The sequence below is a fragment of the Lethenteron reissneri genome, chromosome 41, assembly GCF_015708825.2.
Source record: "Lethenteron reissneri isolate LAM-NWPU_2019-01 chromosome 41, ASM1570882v1, whole genome shotgun sequence".
In the NCBI taxonomy this organism is placed as follows: Eukaryota; Metazoa; Chordata; class Hyperoartia; order Petromyzontiformes; family Petromyzontidae; genus Lethenteron; species Lethenteron reissneri.
In genome coordinates, this window is record NC_083819.1 from 4,983,060 (window position 1) to 5,010,332 (window position 27,273).

The 27,273-nt window shown below is 51.7% G+C and overlaps 1 protein-coding gene across 3 annotated transcripts in view; it reads right to left on the reverse strand.

Moving 5' to 3' along the window:
- Positions 1-26,991, reverse strand: part of LOC133352700 (pleckstrin homology domain-containing family G member 1-like) — a 106,152-nt gene extending 79,161 nt beyond the window's left edge. The window contains exons 1-3 of one of the 3 annotated variants that reach the window (XM_061568521.1): positions 26,693-26,991; positions 25,942-26,069; positions 25,621-25,793 (exon numbers count right to left, since the gene is read on the reverse strand). The gene's annotated coding sequence lies outside the window, so the exon portion shown is untranslated. Of the gene's footprint in view, positions 1-20,093; positions 20,303-25,620; positions 25,794-25,929; positions 26,070-26,692 lie in introns of those variants that run through there. The other 2 variants (XM_061568522.1, XM_061568523.1) reach the window with 2 other exon arrangements.
- Between the last annotated feature and the right edge of the window lie 282 nt (positions 26,992-27,273).

Below are 27,273 nucleotides of genomic sequence, written 5' to 3' on the forward strand. Positions count from 1 at the left end.
CGAGGCCACCAAACGCCATAGACCTCCACCCCCGTCTCCGAGCAAGCTGGTCACACGCATGTGAATGCCTGGGCCAAAAGGGTCCGCGCGTCATATCTGCAGAGCTACGCTGTCCATTTATTTAGGTAATCCGTGGCCCTGTCGAGTATCGGTTTGATTGTTAAAATAATTGGACAAACAGAGGAGAAGAATATGCTATAGTTGTAAGAAAAAAAAGTCCCATCTCTGTTCCCACGTGTCGCTAGACGGGAGGTGATGTATTGGGCTTTGGCATCATCGACATTATCAGGCTCGTAACGCTGGCCGTGGTTTGTGGGGGGGGGGGGGGTGGCGAGGGGGGGTCCCACCTTCAGGAGGAGGAAAAATGTGGGGTCGGCCATCAATTTTCAAGGGGCCGAGTAAAGTCTACAAAAATGTCTTAACCGATATATATCAACTTAATCAAGCAAATCATTCCAGCTCTAAATATCCCGCACCTCTGATTAGCACGGTTGACTAAGCAGGGTGCAAAAGTTTAACATGCACCCAGAGAGGTGTGCGCAACGGTAAAGGTGCAGCCCTGCAATTGCTTGCCCGAGCCACTGCTGGCAGAAGGATCTCTCCCACTTGTCGAGGCGTTTCGCAGAGCCCTCCTCCCCGATGGGTATTTGGCCGAGCCTCCCACGCCGGCCAGACGTCTGGCACGAGTCAGTTTTAGCCTTTCGCGAGCAAGCGACGATGTGCCCGTTCGTGGCAGCTGGCGATGGCAGACGCAGGCCAGACGTGCACTCCTCCCCGGCTACGAAGGTCAGGCACGGCTGGGCTCAACGGGGGTGGGGGGGCGGTGGGACAACTGCGGATGCGAGACATGAAAGAAACGCTTGGGAGGTTGCGTTGTCGGGCGTTGTGTGCACGTAGGAGGGACGTTTGCGTATATAATAATAAAAAAGGGTGATCCATTTATGGATACCTCACTGGTGTTTCACGACCCTCTTGCTTCCTTCCCGAAGCGAAATTGTAAACGCATCTTAGCGAAGGAAAATGTGAAAGCATATTTTAACGGGCTCGATTGGGACTGGCGGGAAAGGCACGCGGACGCCTTGATTTAGCTTGCCGTCGGCATGGCCCATTATTTCTCGCTATTATTCGAGTGGCGTATCTATAAATAGACGTGTCATTAAGAAGGGTCATTTCCCAAAACGTCAGCGATTATACCTTTTTTTTCATTTTAAAACTTTCCCGTTTCGAGACGTCTGCAAGCTTCAGGGTCCCGTTCATCGCTGCATCTCCGAACGTGCAAGCGGTTTGCATTTTTATTGTATTTAGAGAGGCGTAGAGCCGTCGTTTGTAAACACATCATATTCACCGCAGAGAACTGTAACGGCACGACCGCACTCTACGATAGCTGGCGCCAAACTGTAATGCCCTGTGCGTTCCAGCCGGAGCCACCTCCCGCATGGCCTTGGGGGAGCCTCGCTACAAATAAATTAATTTTATTTCATGACGTACATCATCGGAATGGGAAAAGGGGGGTTAAGGCTACAGTGTGGTTGATGGATGTGTTGAGTCTTTTTTGCGCTGCGTAGGTTCGGAGAGGCTGAAACGTCCTGCGTGTGCCGTGAATACATCCCCCACCCGCGCTCCCGACTCTCTAGCACCCTGCCTGTGACCGCAGGTCACGCGCTCCTGCGAGAGAGAAAGAGGGGGTACCTTGTGCTAAACACCCGCGTCGCTCTTATCCTTGAAAAGCTTGAATAGTTCTAAGTTGTAAAACAAGCTTTGAATCTAAACTGATGGCAGTGGGGGGGGGGGGGGAAGACGCCTCTCCAAAACCTTAAACAAAACACCCAAAATCAATAGTCCTTTCGTGGACAGATGATCTCGTTAGTTTAGACAAATAGAGATACATCTAACAAATGATTCATTATGGTGGGTAATAAAAGTCTAATTAACAAAGGTGCAAATAAGCAAACAGGGAGCGCAGTGTGCAGTGGTCTTCACGATTGTGCCGCTGCACGGCTCTCCGTTGAACTGCGCATCGTTTGGCACGACGTCCGACGGTTCGCGCCATGTGCCGGGTGCCTCAGTTCCTGCAGAAGCTCGGTTCGATGTGTGCCAAGCGTAATCGGGATGACACATAGCGACCTCGCCCTCCAACTTCGGTTGCTGATCGAGAAGCGCACCCCGCAAAACGTCGGACACGGCGCTGAACAACACGCGGCACAACCCAAAAGCCGCGTCGGAGAAGCGGGCAAGGCTCCGTGCAAGAGAACACGGCTGGACTGCGCCTGCAGCAGGCATGTGGCTGAGCAGCATGAGCTTTGCACTCATCGCGCACGAAAGTGCTTGCCACAAATGAACCACAATGCCTTGCTGATCTCGTCAACGAGCATAAACCATCATCACGCGAACTCCGGTCATCCTCATAGCAGCGGCTTTTGGCGAACCGTCGAACAAAGACGGTCACCGCATCGCGGGCTTCCAGATGCGCTTCTGCGGCCGCCTGGAACGCTCTTCCTAACCGATATTGGGAAGCCACTGGAGGTGTGCACTTTTAAATGTCGATCGAAAACGAATTTCTTCCCAACTGCTTTTTGTGTTTAGTTTGTTGTCCTTCCACCCCCCCCCCCGCCGCATCTCTTATTAGCACGGTTGCCTACGTACTGTGCGAAAGAAGTGCATCTCGAATAACATCTCCAGACGAAATGTTGCCTGCTCCGAAAAGGAGCCAGCGCCGCGCCGTCGGCTAAATATACGCACTGCCTCGACGCGGGGCCGGCGGGGATGGCGGTGGCATCGTCTGCGTGTGACGAGCGGTCTAAACGCGCTTTGAGCTGACGCAAGAGCGCTCGCACGTCGAGTTCGCTGGTTTGTCGTCTTTACGCAAACCCAGCGCCCGGGTCTAAAGCGTGCGCTGTGTTTGTTAACGCTTTGTTTTGCCAGTTACAGTAAGCCAACAAAAACTGCCGACCGTCGTGTGTGGCCGGAGGGGGGTGGGAGCGGTGAGGCAGCAGTGGGCGTACCGTGCTCCGAGCCTGAACGGGCCAGGTTCGATTCCAGACCAGAGCTAAGATCGGTGCCGAGTTGATATCTCAATCGGTGCTGGTCCCCCCCCCCCACCCCCTCTTTACCAACCTGCAAACGAGCAGCTCGATGAAAGTTTGGTCAAGCAACCCACGTGAACCGACGCTGCGTGGGGAAGCCTTCAACCCGGCAGCGGATTGGCAAAGAGCTGTATAACAATGATAAATTCAAGGTGGGGGGGGGGGGTGTCCCAAGTAAAACACCACGTTTCATCCGCATCGATCACCTGGGATCCCACCACCCCCCACCACCCATCCATCCTCAAGTAAGCTGCACGCCTCTTTATAATTCTGGCCGGACACCCGATCGAGCCCAATGACCGTTCGTCCCGGCAGATTGTTTGTCGCACGGGCTACGGGGCCTCACGGTGCACGAAGCTCACGGCGCGGCCACTTAAGCAATTGGCAATAATGACAGCGCGAATCTTAACGGCTCTTCAAGGGCCTGGGGGCCCTTTGACGAGGTGGCTGCGGCTGGAACGCACAGGGCATTAACCAAAGTGTGCTTAAGTGTATGACGATTATTTCAAATCTGGCCATTAATTTAGACCAAGGAGCCCGCAGCGTTAATTCATGGGGAGGGTGGGAGGGGAAACAAACGCGCTGAATTATTGAACATAGCGGGAAATGTGGGCACATCTAATTTGGGTAAATGCGTGCACAGATTGATCTTTCATTAGCGAGGGTTTAAAAAGTAGATAATGTGATATAAGAAAATAATAGGACTACATTTTAATTAGCGTCTAGCTTGACCTTCAAAACGCCGAGATGAGCCGTTTTGCAAATGATCGGATTTTTTCCTTTAATTCGTCTCCACACGAAGTACTTTAGGGGCCAATGGAGACCGCGACAAGCAGGACCGCGTGCACGATGAACAGAGCGGGAAATGTTGCAGCGACTAATTTGGGGTCCGTGTCAGCAGACGACTCATTCATTCGAGCAACTATAAACAATATACGTGATCGTGAACAAAGAGCAAGATACTTTAAAATTGCTCGACCCCTGAAATGGCCTGACGCAAGCGATTTCAAAAGGCGAGGAATATATTTTTTTATTTGTTCAGCTATTCATTTTTTAGACAAAGGACTTTTTTCGGTCACTGAAAGCTGCACGCAGAAACATTAATCAATGAGGTCCACAAAAGAACAAAGCGGTAAACGCCGGCATATATATCATTCGAGTAAATGTTTGTACACAGTTCTTCCATTTGCACGGCTATATAAAGAAATGTGTATACATTGCGATCACAAAATAGCAAATTAGTGAAGAGCTTTCTATAGTGTGCTGGCGTCACAGTCGACAAATTTGAAATATTACCACCGTACGTATCACGTTGTTTAATATTTGGGGCGACGTGGTGCGATTGGACCGCGGTGGCCCGAGGAGCGGAAAGAGAGACGGCGCAGGACAGGGCAGCGTGGAGGAGGTCGGCAAGGACAGTGGACCCACCACACGAGTGGGACAAACGCGTGGAAGAAGACGACCACCGCTGTACATTTTATATTACGTGCATATTACATATTAGTCGATAGGGATTACATTCACGTCAACAATGCGTCCCCCCCCCCGCTACTCTGGAACTACTGCAGACTGCGTCCGCGAGAGGTGGCAGCACCTTCGTGACATGCCTTGCGCTGCGCTGCAAGAGCAAGCATGGAACAAATTCCACACGTGCTTCATTAATTATTATCATTAAGTATTGACGATGAATTCTGGCGGTTGCAAACGCTTGGTATTGCTTGGAGTTCGTTTTCGCACAAACGACTTTTTGGTGCCCGTCAAAAATCTGCCGCCGTAATACCGGGCACCCGCAAAGGAATCTCCTTCTTACCCACCCAGACAACGGGGCCCACTCTGGGGCCCTCTCGCACAACCGCGGGCAGTGCTGGACACCGCCACGTGGCACGGGACACGCAGCGACCCCAACGCCCTCTGAGCTGCAGCCACACGCGGCGCCTCTGCGACAGCGGCAGAACTGCTTTGCCGCAGCTTTGCCAAATCCACGGCGGAGGTAGAGCGGCAGAGGTGAAGCTGCTCGCCGCAAGCAAGGAGCGTTCAACTCTACCCTCGCAATGCATTTCGTTTGGAGCGCCACGATGGCGAGATGTTAACTGCCTCGCCTGGTATACAGGAGGTTGTGGGTTCCACCCCGGCCCTGACGCCTGCTGTAAATTTGGAGTTTGCGTGTCTCTCTCTCTCTCCCCGTGGTCGCGTGGATTTTTCCCCGCGTCCTCTGGTTTTTCCCTCCGCATTTAGAAACATGCGATTAGTGTATTTGACTCAAATAAATTTCCACACGATAAGCCACTTTCGTTGAGCTATCATTTGTGGCCAGATCGCTTCTGAAAAAAAGCTACATAGCTCAGAGGGCCTTACCTGATAAAATAACATTAAAAAAAGATAGTTCAGTTTTTATAGTTCATCTTTGCATTCGGGTGCAGGGCAAGGTGATCGCGGTGCCGGTGTGTGCGCGTGTGCGTGCGTCAATTTGCACGTTGCGTGTGCCCAAGGGGGTGGCGCCGTGCCCGGTTCGTTCTGCGTGCGTAAGCGTTACGCAACGACCTCCATCCACCACCGGTCGAGATTCCCACTAAGCCAGGCGGGGACGCATATTATTTTCCAATTACAGCACAGGCTGATAATAACACTCAGAGGACCCGTCATACCGACATTCCAGACGCGTGCAATAATCGAGATCGTCATCTGCAGCAGCGCAGCAGCCAGACCGACTGCATCACCGCCACCAATGAGCGGTGGTGGGGGGCGGCTCGCCATGGAGAGGGCAGCGATCCTATTGTGAGTTGATAATTTGTGGGGGTGGGAGTGGGGGGGACATCACCTTTTTTTGTTCCCCGTCCCTTTGGCCGGATTGCGCAGTGGAATTTTGTCCGGTGCGTGGGTAACGGTGCGTGGGTAACGGTGCGTGGAAAACGATGCGGGGGTAACGATGCGTGGGTAACGGCTCCCTACTGCTGCCCAACTGCGGCCTAAGGAGCCCTCGCCACAAAGGCCATTGACGTCAGGGATGATCACCCTAACCCAGCGGCATCAGCCACGTGAAGTCGAACAAGTTACTTTGATGTCCCTCTGTCGAACAACTGCTGGATGAAGGTCTCCTGATGTCATGCCGGTTATGGGGAGGTTTTTGACCATACTTCACCATCCTGGTGAGTCCCGGATAAGGCGAGGAGTGGTGGTGGTGGTGGTGGGTGGTGCTACCCAAAACTGGTTTAGTAGCTTCTTCTAGATTTGAAGCTTTCGTGACTGCAAGGATTCATACTCTTAGTTTTTTCGGTAAAGTCACGTAGGTAAAAAATGAAATTAAAATTAATAAAAATAAAATAATAATAATAAAAAAATCACGACATTTCGGAGGCAACACAAGTCTCCGTCATTACCTACGTGACTTTACCGAAAAAACTAAGAGTATGGTTTAGTAGCCTTCGCTCGCCAATGACTACGTTAGCAGTGGTCGGGAATCAAACTCAGGTCACCAGGTTGAGAGCGGAGCCCGTCAACCTCAGTGACACTGCTCCACTCCGACGTGAAGTTGAAACGCAGCCATGGCTCGCCTTAAACGCCTTTCCCAAAACGAAACGCGGTTTCCTTAAACTCATCTGTAACGTTCTCTCCCCAAGCAGCCCGGGCTGCCTCGCGGTGCCGTTTCATTTCCATGCCTGGGTTTGCGGAGCGATGTTTCTTTAGGGAGCGACTGCTCACACCTTATGAATGCCTTTGTTGAGGTCGCCCTCAAGCAGAATCATTACTCCAGGTCGCGGCGGTGGTGGTGGCGGCGGTAGTGGTGGTGGTGGCGGCGGTGGTGGTGGTAGTGGTGGCGGTGGTGGTGGCGGTGGTGGTGGTGGCTGTGGTAGTGGTGGCGGTGGTGGCGGCGGTAGTGGTGGTGGTGGCGGCGGTGGTGGTGGCGGTGGCAGTGGTGGTGGTGGCGGCGGTAGTGGTGGCGGCGGTGGTGGTGGTGGCGGTGGTAGTGGTGGCGGTGGTGGCAGCGGTAGTGGTGGTGGTGGTGGCGGTGGTGGCGGCGGTGGCGGTGGTGGCGGTGGTGGTGGCGGTGGTGGCGGTGGTGGCGGTGGTGGTGGTGGTGGTGGCGGTGGTGGCGGTGGTGGCGGTGGTGGTGGTGGTGGCGGTAGTGGCGGTGGTGGTGGCGGTGGTGGCGGTGGTGGCGGTGGTGGCGGCGGTGGTGGCGGTGGTGGCGGTGGTGGCGGTAGTGGCGGTGGTGGTGGCGGTGGTGGCGGTGGTGGCGGTGGTGGCGGTGGTGGCGGCGGTGGTGGCTCCGGCGGTGGTTGCGGTGGTGGTGGTGGCGGTGTTGCGCCGCGCTACGAACCCCGACGGGCTCAGGTTCGATTCCCGCTCACGGAAAACGACAGTGACGAATATCGGAAGCAGTGCTGGGCCTCCCCGAGGTCGACTCGGCCTCAAATGAGTACCTGGTTCGGTGTGTAAAAAAACATCGCCACTGGGGAGATGAAGGCGGTCGGGCATGGTGCTGGACACCCACCCCCTCGTATACCGCGCCGGCCTTCGTAGGGGCTCGCTAAAACCACTTGCCCTAAGAGTTTGTTGAAGGCTACATGGCGGATCGCTGGTGTTACACAGTCACATTCACAGAGTCAATTGCTTGATGCGCCCCCTTCACAATTTCACTGATAATTCCTTACAATGTCATTTGAATAAGGATTTGTTTTGTAATATAAAAATAATAATAATACTGGACATCTGTGTAAATTAGCTTCAAAGCTTGTCGGAATCCTCAAGTCCAAATAAAGATTCTTATTCTGAAAGCAACTATAGATAGTATATCTATTTATATATTTTTTCTCGTCGTGTAGAATTTTCTACGTCTATGTTTTTGAGTACGAATGCGATGGCGCTTTGAGTGGCAGTGCCAGAGAGCCGTCACGCATTTAAGCGAAAAAATAAAATTAACTTGACGAATGAAAGTGACCCCCGTATGAATACACGGGTGCCTCGGGGAGCACGCTACTCCAACAAAGGGAGAGAGACGAAAGTCAGCCCAGACCGTGTAATGCGATCTCCCCCTTCACAGTAATTCATTCTCGATGGTGCTGCTGGTGGGTTGGCGTTGATGCACCAGCACAGACAACAAAAACAACGCGACACCTTCAGCATCCACAGCACTGTTGTGGCCTCGAATGGAAAACAAATGTCATAGCTTTCGATTTAAAGCTTTCGTGGCTGCAGGGATTCATCTTCTTGGTTATTTCGGTAAAGACACGTAGAAAAAACGTAATAAAATAAAAAATAAAATTCTCAAGACGGACGCTGTCTTTCCGACAGCCATGTTCTTCACCTGAGGACGGCTGCTTGCGTTGTGGCCGAAACGTCGTGAGAATTGTATTTTATAATTTTTATTATTTTATTATTTCCCTTCTACGTGACTTTACCGAAAGAACCAAGAAGAGAAATGTCATAGCATGAAACCCACTACACGCACAGCATCGCGAGGGGAGCCATGTAGGACCATCCATAGGGGTCACATTAATAGGGGGGAGGGGGGGGCAAGCAATATACTGTCGCCCCTAAAACTGAAAATTTAAATCACTCATTGGCCACCTAAGCTACTCTGTATAAGCCCCCCACGGCTACCCGTTAGCATGCAATGCTTTTTTACGGCATATCACTTCTGTGATTTGATCACTCCGTAATTGTCGCGGTGTGGGAATCGCAAGATGATTAGGAGAAGATAAAAAAAACGAGATTTGTTTTGCGCTTCCGTTTTCACCTCCTCGATTCTATGTCCACTCCCCCAACGGTCACTCGGCGTTGGCTTCCTTCTCGTCTCATCTACTCGTCGATGGCGACCGAGAGGAAAACTAATATCTCGGTGCTCATCCACACAACAATTCAACTCATCATAATCACGGTCAACGTCGCCGACATCATCGCGAGCATCGTCGGCACCATCGTTCACCATCCTTCACCTGGCCCGCGGCACTGCTCACAGATGTCATCGCCCCAGATGTGTGCTCTGTTTTTGTGAAAGCAGGGAGGAGGGGGAGAAACTACATCACCCCTGCTGCAACAACACCCCCACCCACGGCCCCCCTCCCCCAACTCTCTCTCTCTCTAACCACTCTGCCACCACCGATGCTGGGACGAGCGTTGATTGTTCGAGATGCTGCGAGGTTGTGCCCCCACTAAAATTAGGGGTGGCCCCACACGTGATCCCCCACCCTCCCCACCCCGAGCTGGGGGCTCCCACAGCATTCCCAGCCACCACTCGGGTGCCCTTACGTCCACCATTATCCCATAATTCACGCTCAACCCCTGTGACCCCGACACCTATTAAAACAGGGGGCGTGGAACCTTTTCCCCTACGAATAGACCATGAGCTCAGACCAGATATTTTCACCTATCGGTACCCCCTGAGGTGACATAACTTCAGTGGTTCCAATTTCCTTTGGTGATGGTCGTTTAAAAATTTAGTGAGTTATTGAATAATTAACTCGTTTTTACTCACATAAAAGAGCAATATTCTGATAACCTTGGGTGGTACAGTACCAATTTCTGCTCGGGCCCCCATCGCCTCTCAGAGATTAATTTAACTTTCAAAGTCCCCTTTGGCGGCGGGCGACACGTCAACAGACGCACGGCCACTTCATTCACAGCGAGGGAGACTCTTGAGATGACCGACAGCGCTCGCATTAGACACGCAGTGCTTGCCAAGGTCGGGTACGCTGCCCTCTGGTACCCGATTAGTGCGGCCAAGTACGTTTATTAAACCCATCGTTATTCTCCACGATCGCGCGGGAGGGAGACAGCTGCCTGCCGAGTAGCGCACGCGGTACACACAAACAAACTTGTCCAACGGCCGACCGCATGGCCGCATGTAGAGTGAATTCCAAGATTTAATAAGAGAGTCTTGGGTAGAAATACATTAGCCACATACGCACAGCGCGAAATCGCACAATCGGAACCCACAGGGAGCGGGGGAACCCAGCAACGACAGAGAGAGAGGGCCAGACACCTCGGGGCCCAGACCCTACACACGCCGCCACTGCCACCGGCGTTGCGGAATGCGCAACACGCGCCGAGGGATGGGCGAGCGCGCACGTCCACGCCGCCGGCGCTGTGCATCTAATCTCGCAGGGAACCTGAATCTACCCGCGAGTGCCGACGCTCCACCAACATCCCTTCCTTATCTATCGGTCATTCCGTCTCCTACCCTCAGACGCCCGCCTCCCCGCTCTGTCTGTCTGTCTACCTGTCCGTTGCGTCGTGCCCCGATCTCACTCTCGTCTTTTCCGCGAATCTTTACTCCCTGCGGCCTTCGCTCTCCCACCCCTCTGTTCGCCTACCTCCTTCCCGACTTTTCTCTCCCTTCGTGCCCTCCAACAAGTCCAGAGCTTTGTAGTGGCTGCTGGCCATGTTCCCGTGGCTCGGCTATCAGAGTGCGCAGGCGGTGCAACTGCAACGGGGCACACGGCCCGAATGGGCTCAAAGGCCAGGTAACGAAATAGGGAGAATTGACGGGGCAGCGGGAGATGCGGGGGATGCGGGGGGGGGGGGCATCATTTCATTGCCTGCGCCAGGGCGCATGCCAAGCACGCTACGCCACTGGGCAGGTCGCTACCAGCAGGTGTTGTGTGCACGCACGGAGCGTTCGGATTGCCGGCTGGATCTTTCCGGACGACCTCGTGAACGAAATCAGCCTCCGCGCATCACGAGATAACTGCTCGGGCGCGCGGCGACTGCAAAAAGCTAAAACAATTCCAAGCGCGTTCGTAAAAGAGTTCAAGTCCCCGCTAATAAATACAAAAAAAACCCGGCGGCTTCAAAGTCACCTTGTTCACAGCGGTGCGCGTGTACGCGCGTGTGTGCGTGCGCACGCGTGTATATTTGTAAGTCTTTTTCAGGCTACAGGGGGAATCTTTGTATATTTGTAGTGGGGGAGCCAGAGGCAGAACAGTGGCATCTTGCTCGATATTTTCCAGCCTCCCGGGGTTTTTATTTCAAAGTCTAAGGCTTGAACTTGCCAGCGGTGAATTGGTCTCTCTCCGTGTGTGTGTCTCTCTCTCTCTCCTCCCCCCAGGAATGCTGAAACTGACACAAGTGGCTGGCTCGATGATTATGAGAGTCTTGCGAAAGAAGAGAAAGGCAGCCAGGGAGGGGCAAAGTTCAGCCCGAGCCTGACAGAGGTGAGGGAACGCTGCTGCTCACAGACCATCCAGTCTCCCCCTATGGAATTAAACAAATCAATTGGAGCGTTCTTTATTTGATCAGGAGAGAGAACCCATTGAGATTCATTAGCTCGGACGCAATGGAGACCGAGGTAAAAGCGCAGCCCTGCAACTGCTTATTCACACCACTGCTGGCATTACGCTCCCCCCCCTACTACTCTAGGTATTTGGCCTACTCTTCCATCCAGGAATAGGTGGGAGTACCCACACTTTACCACAATGCATGACGACCTGTCAATCGACTGCACTTATGCCCATTTAAACTGCCAGGTGGATTGAAGCGAGGAGGCTTTTAAGAAACTTGGACCATTGTTTCAGCTGCCACGCCAGGAGATAGGATCGAACCGACGGCCTCTGGATTGTCATAGCCGTTACACCTCTGTGGAAAAAAAAAGAATCCATGGATAAGTATTCGCGACGGGTTTATAATTTTTCGAAATGTGGTTTCTGGCATAAATTTCGCCGCCCCCCATACGTTGATGATTCACGCTTTGGCAGGAGAGCACGCAAGAGTCCAGAGACTGGGGGAGCAACGTCCCACGGGGGGCGAATGAGGAGGGGGGGGGGGGGCGAGTTCGTTGCATCACCCCGAGAGTTATTTAAACAAAGTTGCTTCAATGTTTTTTTTTGACAATACCGCATCGTGTCACTCCTTCCTTCCACCCTCCCCCCCTCCCCAAGAGCGAGCGAGCCCCGTTTAAATTCCCAAATCCTCGCCCTCGTCTCCCTTGGGCGGGAGAGGAGGTGGGGTGCGGGATGACTGTAAGGAAATCCAGCTTCTGTTCCTTTCTGGGTCATTCCGTGGAGCGAGTGCGCCGGCTTGCCGAGACCTTCGCCGCTCCCAACACCTCCCCCGCCCCCTCCGCTGCACACCACCGCTCGTGGCGGAGCGGAGACGCCAACGGGGGCGAGACGTGCACGCGCGTCCCGCGGTCGCGCGCGCGCGCGCGTGCTCCGTCTGTCCCGAAGGCAGCAGTCGGCGGGCAGCGCCGAGGGTTTGAACGCGTGGTGCGCGTGCGTTGGTGGGGAGCGGTGACACAGCGGTTAGCGCGCTGCCCTACGAACCCGGCCCTTTCCCGAGTTCAATTCCAGGCCGGGCGCACATCAGTGGCGATTACCCGAACAGCCCCTGAGCCTCGCTGAGTTCGGCCTTAAACGAGTACCCGTTTAGGGCATGCCGATCTTCGGCGCCGGGGAGACAAAGGTGGTCGGGCATGGTGCTGGCCCACACCCCCCCTCGTGCGTAAGCGTCGACCTTTGTAGGTGCTCTCCAACGGCGCTCCTCCTCCCCCCCTCCTCCAACAGCCTGTGAAGGCTATACAGGGGGATCTTTGTCTTTGTGTGTAGCGCGCGAGTGGCTTTATCTCACTGTACATCCTGTGCTGCCGGTATGAGCACCCTTACGAATCAGTGCATAAACACATCAACAAACGGCGGGCCGCGCAAATGAAACTAAACCCGTGCGGTTATTTGCGAGGCCGGTGACCTCGGCTAGAAGGTGACCCCCCCCCCCCCCACACACTCCCCTCGGGGTCGCAGGTTCCAGACAGAATCTCGCACACGGGGTCATGATTTAACCGGAGCGGCGATCAAAAAGCGTGGCCCCACTTTCTGAGCAGTTGTTATAGCCGTCGTGCCGACACACTGCGCCAAGTTACAAAAAAAAACGTGTATTTTATTTTACTCACTGGGTGCGATATTCATCGTATAAATGTTATGACTGCGGTCGACGCCGACCGAAGTAAAAAAAAAAGATCTTGATGGAACGTGAACGTGTACTGCATCAATGATTAAATTGTGCGTGTGTGCATACGTGTCATTACGTGTTAGCTGTGTGTCAACTGAAACCCCGGACGACGTTGCAAATGAGATGCGTTCATCTCAAGGGGGGGTGGTGGGGGGGGGTCAAATATTTCACAGACACGTTAAATACATATTTGTCCAAATAGTGCTATCAACGCCGTGTCATTAGGCAAAATAATTCATTGGGAAATCTTGCAGCAGTGTGTGCTCTCCATGTGTGTCGGAGAACGGGCCGGCAGACGACATCCTCTCAGCACTTCAGATAAATCTCTAAAATGCCGATTTGTATCCTTTGTACAGCAGGGCCAACACTTTCCCACGCTCTCCTATGAGATTGTGTATCAAATGACCTTCTAAAGGAGATGTATAATTATCTGAGCTGGAATATGCTGAATTAAACGCAAACCCATTTTTGGTGGAAGGGGGGTATTTCGTGACTGTGTTATTTGCCGTCAATTTGCCGCAATTGAGAATCCGGTTTAATCACAGGGGGGATGAAACCCGGACTCATAACCCTTGGTCTCAACTTTGCTGTCTTGGCACTATATACTCTGAGCTACCATGCCACTATAATTACCCTAAAACAATTTCCTCTGAGCTCCTCCACTTTACAATAGCCTGGCTTCTCCATGCCAATGTTTCGGGCATCATTTCAGCTGGGTGTGTCTGGGTCATCGGAACAGAAAACGTGTTTGTGCCCGACACACCACATCCAGGATACTTTTCGTTATGGCTGTGGCTGATAGTCACGCACCACGTGCTCCAGTCCACCAGCAGCAAACGGAGCAATATTCAGTGAAACGAAGCCCTGCCAATGTCACGCAAGAAGCCCCGAAGGGCCTGGCTTATTTTCTCTGAAAAAGTGAAAAACTCTCCGGCCCATTCCTCCACATTAAAGCGCGGCGTTCAAAAAAAAGAAAACCCCTTCCAACAATGGCGCGTGTGTCTAAAACCAGTATTTTGTGTCGAGCGTCAAGCCAATGAATCTGCTGACTTTATTTATTTAACTCGGTCTCTCTTTTTCTTTTTACAACTCCGTAAATGTGAGCACAGCTTGAACTCGACCGGTTCGCAAATCTAGGGCCCCGCGACTAATCAAATGCAGCAGAATCAATTTCAGAGGAAGACCATTTTTGCCGGTACAGTGCTTGAAACGCAATCTTCATTTCCACCCCTCCCCACCCCCCCCCAAACTAAAAACTAAAAAAGAAAAGCCACACTTTGCACAGCAGCCGTACAGTGCTTCTAGCAGCGAGAAAAACCTGGTTCAAACAAAGCGTGTTTGCTTTCAACATTCGCCCGAGTGTGCTGCGTGCATTTTTGCGCGTATTTACTAGCAACGCAAGAGAGCCGCTCTCCTCCCCTTCCCTCTTTCCGTGCTGTGTTTTTCAAATCCATCAGCCGAACGACAGGCCTCGAAATTACTTTTCACTCCTTGGAACCCACGACGACGACGCTGCTGCTGCTGCCGCTGCCATGGCTTCTCTTGTTCGTCCATCAAAGTTGATGATGACCATGGCACTTTTGTCATTATGTTGGGTTTTGATGAGTGCGCAGATGGCTGAAGAGGCCAATCCGAGCCCGGAGTTCTCTGTGGCACACTGGACAGGTCAGGGAGGATGTAGAGCTCTGAGGTGCAGCCACACGTCCTTCCTTGGTAGATTTTCGCTGCTGCCTCTTCAAGATAGCACAGGAGCGTCTCCTACTCTAACAGAGGACTGCACCGTCCGTTACTTTTCTTCTCCAGGCAGGTCGGTCCTGTGCTAGGAATTCCCAGCTTTTAAGGTCGAATCCAAAGCTCTTCAAGGAAGCTTTGAGGGTGTCCTTGCCATGGCTGCAATCCGGAGGTCGGCGGTTCGATTCTATCTCCGGGCGTGGCAGTTGAAACGAGGGGGGGGGGTGGGGCAAAATTCTACAAATCTCCCCCCCCCCGCCACCCCCATTCGCTGTCCACCCAAGCAGTATTAACGGGTAAATATTCTTTGGTTCTTTCGGTTAAGTCACGTCTAAAGATAAGATAATAAATTAAATAATAACATATTACGACGTTTCGATTGCAACACAAGCAATCATCATCAGGCATAAAAGAAATAGCAACAAAAATCTAACTAGAAAACTATAGACAGACATACAAGCAGACAGACATCACAAGGACACACAGAGAGAGAACACATATCGGCACAAAGAGAGAGGTCGTTCCTGCAGTCACGAAAGCTCCAAACTTAAGATTAACGGGTAAACCCCAGTTCGTCCATCGGCAGGGCAGTTTACGTGAGGTCGGGCAAATTGTGGGGCACTCTAACCTCTTACAAGAGACATCTGGCCCGCGTGGAAGAGGAGGCCAATTACCCTCTAGAGCAGTGGTTCCCAACCTGTGGTCGAAGATTTATTTCACAATTTTTTTTTCTGGGCGGTGCAGGGTTGCTGGATCACACGTATGAGCAACCCCCTTCCCGTGGACCTCAAGTAGGTGCCATACCCTGGCTCCCTAGGTGGTACGGCAAAGCGTGGACTGATATCATCTGTCTCCTCTGTATGGGATAGTGTCGTCCCCTCGCATGTGTGGGTTTTCTCTGGGTTACTTCAGTTTCCTCTCGCATGTATAAACACTGACGAATACGCTTAGAGCATCTTAATTATAGAGAACCACAGAGCTTGGGCAATTGTTGTCACCGGCCCACCACTTAGCCATCCGCCAGCTTGTCTGCGGTGAGACGCAACTTGCACGAACGACGCAATCTAAAACACCTTTTTCCCTGCATGGCGGTCAGCATTTAGTTTGTGCGTTGACAACGGTCACAAGGTTGGGAAAAGTTGGCAACTGCTGGTCCAGCGGGGCTCTCCAGAGCTCCCTCTAGGGGAGGCCATTCCCCCAGCAGCGGCATGAGAAACCGCGGTGTTGCCATCTTTGCTTTAAACAGAGGTCTGCAACAACCCGTTCGCCACCACCATCAACCGATCGCTCGGTACACAGGAGCAGATCTGGGCAGAATAAGCGGAGCCGGCGCCGCTACGATGAGCCCAAAACCGCAGTACATGCGACTTTCACAGGAAACTACATCCTACGTCTTGAACTGGAAATGGCCCTGCGGGCAGGAGACAGAAGCAGGGAGGGGGGGGGGAATGGTGGGTGGTGGGGGAGATGAGAGGAGGAGGAGGAGGACAAGGAGGAGGCGGAGGGGGAGAAGGAGGTTTTGGACAGTCTGGAAGGATTGCGAAGAGGAGGCAGCAGTCAGGAAACAAATTAATCCACCTTTGGTCTTTTTTCAAAGTCCCCCGTGTGTCCACGTGCGGAATGCGGCAGAGTCAACATCGGCTGTTGCCGCTGTTACATTATTTCGGTGGGTCGTCGTTTCAAATTAGCACGTGGCTGGGTGGGTCTCAGGTGGCGTGGAAACTTAACGGCAAAAGCCACGAGAAATGATTCTCCACTCCCTCCAGAGGGGGCGCCTTGCGACACCGCTGAGCGCGCCACGTCTGAGTGGAACCAAAGTCACACGGTCACACGAGCAGAGAGGAACGAGCCACAAATCTTCTTGGTTCTTTGAATTTTTCAGACGCTGTTTCCCCGACAGACCTGGTCTTCACCTGAGGACGGCTGCTTGCGTTGTGGCCGAAACGTCGTGAGAATTATTTTATTATGTTTTATTTTTATTATTTTATTACTTCCCTTCTACGTGACTTTACCGAAAGAACCAAGAAGATGAATCCCTGCAGTCACGAAAGCTTTAAATCGAAATAGAGCCACAAATGTCCACCTGTAAATTCAAACGTAATGGGGGCCTAGGACTCTCGCTGATGAGAAGAGTCCAGGTTTTTTGCAATAAATACAGGACGGCCCAAATGTCAGGACGAACGCTTGTGTTGCGATCGAAACGTCGTAGTTTTTTGTTATTTTCTTTGAACCTATCTACGTGACTTTACCGAAAGACCCAAAGAAAATGAATTCCTGACTTTTGGACCACCCTGTGTATGGAGCGCGACAGCAAATATGAACGCATAGCAAACGCAGCATAGCTACAGCCAGAACTTAAATACGCTCGGAGAAAGAGTCGATTACGCAGATATTATTTAAAAATTAATAAAATTAATTCGTATTACGCCACGTGGGGGTGGGGAAGCTGCCACGGGGCTGGCAGAAAAATTCGCAATCCAGAGGCCGCCGGCAGTAAAAAAACAAATGGGGCTCGTCTGCCAGCAGTGGTGTGAGCGAGCAATTGCATGGCTGTGCCTTTGTCACCTTTGGGACACAAACAGATTTGTGTTGGTGCTCTGAAAGCATGTGCGGGGCGTGGGTGGGAGGCGTCACGGTCTTTCACACGTCGGAATATGAACCGATGACCCGAATTACATTTGCAGCCGTCGCTACCGTGAGTGACGGAGAGATATCTCGCAACAGTCCTGCGCGGCGCCACGACCCCCACGCCTCTCTTTCAATTTGTTTTGGTGCCACGCGACCATGCTACGGCAAAACAATACACATCAATGGGATGGGGCTCACGCAGAGGTGGAGAACATGCGGAGGTCAATGAAATCATTCGAACTGTTAGGCAAATCAAATGGGCTCGGGCAGGACATGTCGGCTGGAAGGGATAATGGCCCGTGATCAAGAATAGTGATGGATCAAGAATATCAGCAGCCAAGGAAGGTAACGCATCTGGGAGCACGACCGGCGGGGAGACGGAGTGATGAAATCAGCTCATGTGGAGGAGCTAAGTAGATTATTACATCGTAGGAGCACGAGAGATGATGACGGCTTGGGGAGGTCTTCATCAGGCAATGGGTTGACGATTGCTACTGCTGGTGATATATGTATTTGAGTGTCTCCCAATTACACGCAAACATCACGTGTATCAAACATTTTCCAGCCCATAATTTAAATGACTCTTTTCGACCACCGGTCTTCACTCATGAGTACTGTATCTGTGGGACGCTCGGAGGCAGTCAGGATTTAATTCCGTCATTCTTATCGCGAGTCGAGTCACACAACAAACAACTAGGAGGCTGATTAAACAGCAGTAAACAACCCACTGATCAAACACGGGGGGCCCCCAGTACGGACGACTTGGGAGCCACACAAAACATTGGCCATAAAACTCAAAACACGCATGAAGTCATGTTGCGGCCCGTGCTGTTGGCAAGGAAGCAAAGCCCGCTCGGCCCTACGCCAGCCTTGGCAGAGAGATCATCGCTCCACTCCCCCCACTGGATGTACGGTTAAGGTGGGGCCCGGGATGAACGTGGAAACGGATCACGTGTCTCATCGTAACGCGATTTTGGACGATTTTTGACCCCCCCCTCAAATATGACGACACAAAGCTCTGCCCTCCCCCCCCCCCCAAATTTTGTTTTAACTTGCTTCAAATCGCTTTAAACTATTGTCATTGTAGTGCGTATTTAATGTGGCGCTGCACTCTGGTGTTGTTGGAGAAAACATTTATTAAAAAGTCTATTTAATGAAGTAGAACGTGTTGTCTATATTTATTTAAAGTTGCGCATTTTGATGTAACGTCACATTTCTCAACCCCCCCCCCCCTCGTCACACATCGTCACAAATGTCTGACCCCCCCCCCCTAGGTGCGTGACGTCATTTATGGACGGCCCCTTATGCCCAATCGTGTGCCAGTCTATGTCATAAGCCCGATCACGTAATGCATATTTATATACCCACCGTGTCAATTTGCTTAACCATGATGCTTAATTTCATGCCCGGCTTATCATTGCCCAACTAGCCTATAGCCTGTCCTAGGACGGGTGGATATTGCAGCTAATCTGAAATATTCAATCGAAAATAATGACCCGCTCATGATTATTAATTAATTAATGAGGGGGTGAGGTCCACATAAGTGACGTCATCATGATTATTGATGAGGGGGGAGCCCCATGTGCAGTGACGTCATCCACTCATGATTATGAATTAGGGGGGTGCCCCATGTAGAGTGACGTCACCCGCTAATGATTATTAATGAGGGGTGCGGCATGTGGAGTGACGTCACGCGCGGGACACACACACATTATTGGCTTATTATATTAGTAATGACGATGCCTAATTATATACAGGAGGTGTTAAGATATTCAAACACCAAATAGACACCTATTACAAGGAATCGCGTCCGTATTAACCACACATTTGTGATAAAACATGCAAGCATGCTTTGAAAAATGTATGCCACGTCCGTGAAACTGAATGGCCTACACCAAACAGGCTTTCCGATTGGCCAACAACCTCCAAAAACCGCAGGTTTTATATAATTAACTCAGCAGTCTGGTACTTTTCAATGGCAAACGAAGTTGGTGATGTTCCACACAAGCTGGCAGTGTTTGCTAAACAGTCCAGTACAAATGCACTGATCTATGAAGCAAAGTAAAACAAAAACCCCACGTCCAAAATGTGCTAAACGCACACTGACACCTTGGCAAGGGTCATCTCCAAAGCTCATGTTGACAAATTCCAAAATTCTTATGGAAGGGGTCAAACATAAAGGGGGCGCTACGGTGACGAGATGTTAACTACCTCGCTTGCTAGACAGGAGGGTCGTGGGTTCGATCGCAACCCCGATAGCCTGTTTATTTGGAGTTTGCATGTTTTCTCTCCGCGTTGTCACTTGGATTTGTCCACTGGTCGTCCCGTTTTTTCCTCCACATTTAGAAACATGTGTTTTAAAGGACGTGACTGTAACGAGAAACCACTTCGTTGGGCTTTCATTTGTGGCCAGGTCGCTTCTGAAAAAGATATATATAAGCTCCGTGGGCCTTACCTGGTACGATAGAAATTATTTTTTGTTTAGTTTATAGATCTAGAACCTTCGTAAGGGAGAGGGCCCCAAAATTTCAAGCAGAAAATACAGCAATAATAACAAAAATATTCAACGTATTCTCTACCCCCATTATCCCATCACCACTGCAACCAGCTACTGTTAACTTTCCACAAAGCGGCAGTCGTTTTATTTACCCTGCAAGAACGATGGGAGCACAATAAAACTGCAAACAGGAATTAAACTTTCAGACTCACATTTCAGACGCAAATCCATGATTTCGGAAAAACTTCACGCAAAAAAAAAATGCGAGCTGGGCAGATTGAGAAGCGGCGAAACACGTTGCCTCAACCACTGATAACCCACTGACGTCGAACGGTGCAGTACGTGCGTATGTTGAACTTCTTTCACATCGTACATAACCAAGCGTGCTATTCGAACGTGCTGGCGAGGGACAATAAACTAAACACAAGAAAGAAATGCGTTTTCAAACTAGATTTAAAATTCAAAGCTCCAGTGGCTTCCCAATATCAGAAGAGCATTCCAGACGGCCGCAGAAGTGCACGTGAAGTCGCGCGCGTTGCGGTGACCGTCTTTGTTCGACGGACAGCCAAAAGTAATGACGATGGGAATGGACGGACGCGCAAGAGGGGTGTGGAAGATGAGAGATGTGGTTGCGGGCACGTGACCGGTCAATGGCAGGCATGCGGTGTGTTGTTACGGCTGAGTTCGCTCGTAATTTAAAGGTTGTACAGATGGCCGCGCGCCCGCCCCCTCGTTTGTTGTTTCTTTCTGAGCTGGCTCGGCCAGAACTGGGTAAGGACATTGCTCACCTTTCACCCGGGCAACCTAAGAGCACAGAATGAAGACGTTTCTTGACTTAGCGCTATAACGACAATGAAAGATGTTGAAGAACGCACAATTTTAAGCAAATTATATATCAAATATGCAATTAACAAGAATAATTGAATTTTGATTTAAAGCTTTCGTGACTGCAGGGATTCATATTATTGGTTCTTTCGGTAAAGTCACGTAGAAGGGAAATAATTAAATAAAGCCAATATTAAATAATAAAAATATTATTTTATTATTTCCCTTCTACGTTACTTTACCGAAAGAACCAAGAATAAGAAGAATTGAAATATTAAATTTAAACTTAAAATATTATCAACGATTCCCATGCTGTCTGGTGCACTACCACCGCCATCACTCGACCAGATAATAAACGCGTGCGGTTGGCATGTTGGCATGTTGGTGGTGCGCTTAGTCTGCCGGCTCTGACTCGGAACGGCCCCATTGAAATACAACTGTAACAGGATCAAGGGACATCATGTTACAACGTGTTTCGCGACTGCAAAGCCAGCTGTTCAGCCTTATCAGCGCCGGCTATCTCTGGCGTCAAATCACACGCCCACGGAATTTTCTAAAGACACCTCAGTGCTGCACAGAGACCACCTATGCAGGTAGACTCCACATCAGGGCTGTCTAGTTGTCTCGTGTGACGTGTGCCGTCTGCGTTACATATACGCGTGCAGAGACTCAGTTGTCTGTTCACCCTGACTTTGCTGGAGCTCAGAAGCAAGGCTGAGCCTGGTTCCTGCTTGGAAAGGAGCTTGCCTGGGAATGCCAGGTGTTGTAGGCGTGGAGGCTGCAAGCAGATGGCAGCACAGCCAATGAATCTTTTCGATTTAAAGCTTTCGTGACTGCAGGGATTCATCTTCTTGGTTCTTTCGGTAAAGTCACGTAGAAGGGAGATAAAAAATATATAATAATATAATAAAATATATTTTATTACTATGTTTTATTTTTATTATTTTATTATCTCCCTTCTACGTGACTTTACCGAAAGAACCAAGAAGATGAGCCAATGAATCGTTGCTCTGTCTGAGCTTCGAGCGTCATCCCCTCGTATGTGTAGATTTTCTCAGGGCACTCTAGTTTCCTCCCACAGTTCAAAGTCGTTTTTTCCCCCTCTACATTTAGGAACACGCGCTTAGAAGTATTTGGCTGCTATAAATGTCCACATGATAAGCCACGTCGTTGAGCTATCGTTTGTGGCCAGGTCGCTGCAGTGGGCCTTAACTGGTAAAATAAAAATAAATGTTTATTAGTAGTTTAAAGTCACGAATGGAACGGGCCGAAATATCTCCACTCAGGGCCTCCTGAACACGTTTTGAGAATCAGTGATGGCTTTCCTTGGTAATTACTATACCGTGAAGGGCATCAGAATATTTATCAGTGGTGGAAATCGGCCGGAATACAACGGTAAACCATACCCACACTTCTCAGAATACCACCCACGTGCACTGTTCAGAACGGTTTCTATTCCTATGCTGCGATGTTTACGCAGAGGGGAAGTGACGGCAGTGAACGTGGGTGGCTGCTGCAGGATCAGTGGGTGCCACGGTGGCGAAATCTTAACTATCTCGCCGGGTAGGCAGGAGGTCGTGGGTTTTATCCCGACCCTTCCGCCTGCATATTTGAACTTTGCATGTCTCTTTTCCCACGATCACGTGGATTTTTCTCCGGGTCCTTCGGGGGGTTCCCTCCACATTTAGAAACATGCATTTAGAGTATTTGGCTGCTATATATTTCCACGTGATGGTAAACCACTCGGTTGAGCTATCATCTGTGGCCAGGTCGCTTCTGAAAAAGAGCTATACAGTTCAGTAGTAAAATAGAAAGTTTGGTTTAGGTTTCCCAGCTGGACTCCAACATTTTCATTTTGACCACTGATAATTGCCGCCATACGACTCTCGCTAAAGATACTTCATACATTTAGCAGTACTCCCCTCCAATGGATATTCTGCGTGAGTGGTGTAAATGCCACATTACCATGGCAGGGCCCAGCAATATTCTTAACTAATTAGTGCGCAGTGACATTTGCACATGGTGGTACGTCGAGCAGGCAACACTTAACCCGTCATTGTACAGCGGGCTGGTGTCCGTTGATTGTTTTTGACGATGACCTGTATTCAAACTCAAGCATTTCCGAGTCACAGAGGACGGAGGGAGAGCTTGAGCCATAGACCTGGCCCTTGGGCAAAGGAACTTTGTGAGAAGAAGCCACCAGGCGAAAAAAAACCCACGTTATTTGCCTCTTCTGTAAAGTGACACAAAAGCTGATGGATAGCTTCTCTGCCGGTTTAGTCGTGCATTGATCATGGCAACATCAGCTGGAGTGAGCTATCCGTCAGCTTTAACGACCTGGGGAGGCCTTCATCCACCAATGGATCGATTGTGGCTGGTGATCAATCCACTGCTGGATGAAAACGTCGCCCACCGCTCACGGTTTTTGCAACGCGCTAGCGTACTGCACAAATAAGGAAAATGAAATGGGACAAAAGCACAATACGGGGGTCACCACTAAACAACAAATGACTACAATTGCGAAATAAATCATCACGTCGGCCTAATGAACTCCGCAAGTGTTGCCTCGCTCTTTGGGAATTCGCTCTGCGCCAGACGCTGGCGCATTTAGCGCAGAGCCGTGTTCCAAGGAAAACATTACAGCAGACGTAAATAGATCCTGAATGTGCTCAGTTCGGGGGGTGTGTGTCGGTATGCGTGTGTGGGTGGGGAGCGGTGGTGTAGCGGTTAGCGCGATGCGCTATGAACCCGACGATCCGGGTTCGATTCCCGCTCACGGCCAACACGAGTGACGATTATCTGAACCTGTCCCTGGGCTTCCCCTAGGTCGACTCAGCCTCAAATGCGTATCTGCTGCGGTGTGTAAACATCGCCACTGGGGAGACAAAGGCTGTCGGGCGTGGTGCTGGCCATCCATCCCCTCGTGTGTCGTCCCGGCCTTCATAGGTGCTCGCTAACAGCACTTGGGGGCCGTCCATAAATGACGTCACGCGATTTTGGACGATTTTTGACCCCCCTCCCCCCTTCGTCACACGACGTCACTAGAAGTCAGAACCCCCTCCCTGAAATATGACGTCACAAAGCTCTGCCCCCCCCCCAAAAAAAAAACATGCTTCAAATCGCTTTAAACTATTGTCGTTGTAGTGCGTATTTAATGCGGCGCTGCACTCTGATGTTGTAGGAAATAAATATGTATTAAAAAAGTATATTTAATTAAGTAGAAGGTGTTGTCTATATTCATTTAAAGTTGCGCATTATGATGTGACGTCACATTTCTCAAACCCCCCCCTCGTCATACATCGTCACAAATGTCTGACACCCCCCCCCCCCAGGTGCGTGACGTCATTTATGGACGGCCCCTTGCCCTTACAGACTGTTAAGGCTATACGGGGGATCTTTGTTTTCTTTTGTCAGTGTGTGTGTGTGGTTGGATGTCCGTGTCAATGTTGTTTATCGGCGAGTGTAGGCAGTGTGGGTTAGTGGGCTGCGTGGCCATGTCGGTGGTGTGCGCGTGCAACTGCGGACGAACGAGGCGACACGACCGAGTTCAATTCCCTGCCGTGACCATCGAACTCCAACGATGGTCATCTTGAACCGCCGGGCCTCCCCGTTGGGCGACTCTCCCTTAAGTCGGTATCCATCTGGCGACGGTGTTTCAACAGCAGCAGCCGGCGGGAGACAAAGGCGGCCGGGCATTGTGTTGGCCCACAAACCCCTCCCCCCCCCAACCTCGTTGCGCCGTGTTGCTGAGAGTTCACAGCGGCAGATCTTGGAACGCGATGAGCGGGAGACGAGATCACGTCCGTTCGTAACGTGCGCGTTGTCGGTCACGGGTTTAGCGAACATCCCCCTACCCCCCCAACACCGGGGCTTGACAAACGTCGTCGTGAGAACAACGGCGTGTGTCCAAGGCGTTCCCGGTACCTCTCGCTCGCTCGAGGATGCAAACTCGACCCACGTGGAAACGCCCGGAGCCCCCCCCCCCCCCCTTGCGATGGGCGGAGAAAATTAAATCGAATAGCAAAGCTCCCGGCAGGTGAGATTATAAATAATACAGGTGGGGCTGGGGGGTTTGGGGGGGGGGTTAGATCGCGTAAATATATGAAAGTGTCGTCAAACAAATCTGGCTGCAGCTAGTAGTTGTAATTACTGGCGAAACGTCGAACTCGGATTGTAAATGTCGTGGCTTTGCTCTCCAACACACCGGTGTTGCTGTACTAGTCACAAATTGCCATGTTCTGTTTACGTGACAAACCTTACTAATTGCCTGTGTCGCCATCTAACCCAAAAAAAAAATCTGTATTATGGATGATATTGGTCGCGAAAGCCTCCGTGTTAAACCAAGGTGAGAAAATATATAATTTCCCTTCGACTCACCCCCCCCCATCTACCACCACCACGTGTTCGCGCGGCTAGCCTAACCCCCCCTGCATCCCCCCCGCACCCCTCCTGCACCCCCCCCCCCCCCGCTGCATCCCATCCCCTGCACCCCCCCCCCCTGCATTCCCCCCCCGCATCACCCCCCTGGACCCCCCCCTGCACCCCCCCCTGCATCCCTCCCCCCTGCCCCCCCCCCCCCCCGCTGCATCCCACCCCCCCTGCACCCCCCCTGCACCCCCACCCCCCTGCACCCCCCTGCATCTCCCTCCTGCACCTCACCCCCCTGCACCCCCCCTGCATCCCTCCCCCCTCCTGAATCTCCACTCCCCCCCCAACGAGAGATGCAACTAGCACGCGCGGCCGAGTGGAGACGGAGCCGCCGGGATGATCGACCGTCGCTCACGGAACACGCGATGGGGAAGACCCAGAGCGTCTGGCAGGACGTCGTACCCACGAAGACCACAACGCGACTCCATGTCCAGCGTGCGTGCAACCCGCAAGAAATCAACCAAAAGTCGCCCCGTACAGACTTACCAGGCTGCTGGGGGAGGGTGGGGGGCAAGTGATTGCCGTTCGCGAGTAGCGCCCTTGAAGGCCGGTTACGGCGCACGAGGGGGTGCGTGGCCAGCACCACGCCCGGCCGCCTTTGTCTCCCCAGTGGTGATGTTTACGCAACGCGCCAGGTGCTCGCTTGAGGCTGCGTCGACCTAGGGACGGGCCCAGGACCGGTTCAGAGAAGCCGTGAGCGGGAGTCGAACCTCGGTAGGGCCGGGTTCGTAGCGCAGCGCGTTAACCGCTACACTACCGCTCCCCACCACCAACAACAACCCCAACAACACTCACCACCAACCCCACCTCGAGTGAAACTTGCATCTTCACCACGGAGCAGAGGTGGTGGACGTCGCGAGACGACGTGGGGTTGGTCTTCTCATTTCAAACGATGGCACGGGCCACGCGCGCTCCAAGACGCAGATAAGAAGCCCCTGTGAGAGAGTCAGCGTGTGTGTGAGTCAGCGTGTGTGTAAGAGTGTGTGTGTGAGAGTCACTGTGTGTGTGTGAGTGTGTGAGAGTGTGTGTGAGAGTCAGCGTGTGTGTATGAGAGAGTGCGTGAGGGTCAGTGTGTGTGAGAGGGTAAGTGTGTGTTTAAGAGCCAGCGTGTGTGTGTGAGAGTCAGTGTGTATGTGAGAGAGTCAGTGTGTGAGAGTCCGTGTGTGTATGTGAGGGTCAGTGTGCGTGAGAGTCCGTGTGTGTGTATGTGAGGGTCAGTGTATGTGAGGGTCAGTGTGTGTGAGTGTGTAAGTGTGTGTGTGTGAGGGTCAGTGTGTGTGAGAGGGTCAGTGTGTGAGTCAGTGTGTTTGTGTGAGGGCCAGCGTGTGTGTGTGTGCGTGAGAGTGTGTGTGCGTGAGAATGTGTGTGAGAGTCAGTGTGTGAGTGTGTGAGAGTCGGTGTGTGTGTGTGAGAGTCAGTATGTGTGTGTGTGAGAGTCGGCGTGTGTGTGTGAGTCAGTGTGTGTGAGAGTGTAAGTGTGTGTGAGAGTCGGTGTGTGTGTGTGAGTCAGTGTGTGTGTGAGAGCCAGCGTGTGTGTGTGCTGTTTGCGAGCGTCTACCTAAGTAAAGCAGCACGGCACTTGCCCCAACTGACTGTGTTCGGCTATTCGGGGGATCTCTGCTGTTTGCGCACTTGTTGCTGTTACTGCTGATACTGCGAACACGATAAGTTTGTGCCTGGCTTCCTACTCCCGTTGCTGCTCGATAGTCCTGTTCAAATGATAACTTCGCTGCCGCTGCTAAAACTGTAGACACTGGAGGGGAGAAAAAAAGAAGAGACACGACTGGGAGTGAGCCGGAGGAGGAGTGAGCCTGACGCAGCCAGACAGAAACGTCGCTGCGTGCAGTCGATCTTCATTCATCTTTGTTGGGGCGGCACCAATCGTCGTGCCCGCACACGCATCATCATCAGCAGCAGCAGCAGCCCCGGGGGGGGAAGGAGTGCGTGGAGCAGGAGTGGGTGGGGGAGGGTTATACCGTAATGGGGGGGGTTGTTGAACATATGCGTGCTAAGCAGTCTTTACCAAACGTTAATTTTACCGTGCCGTTGTTGCTAACTCCTCTCCCAAGACTTCCTCACGCAGGCCAGCGTGCAAGAGTTACGGGTCACTATCCTACAGCAATGTGTTGTTGTTACTTT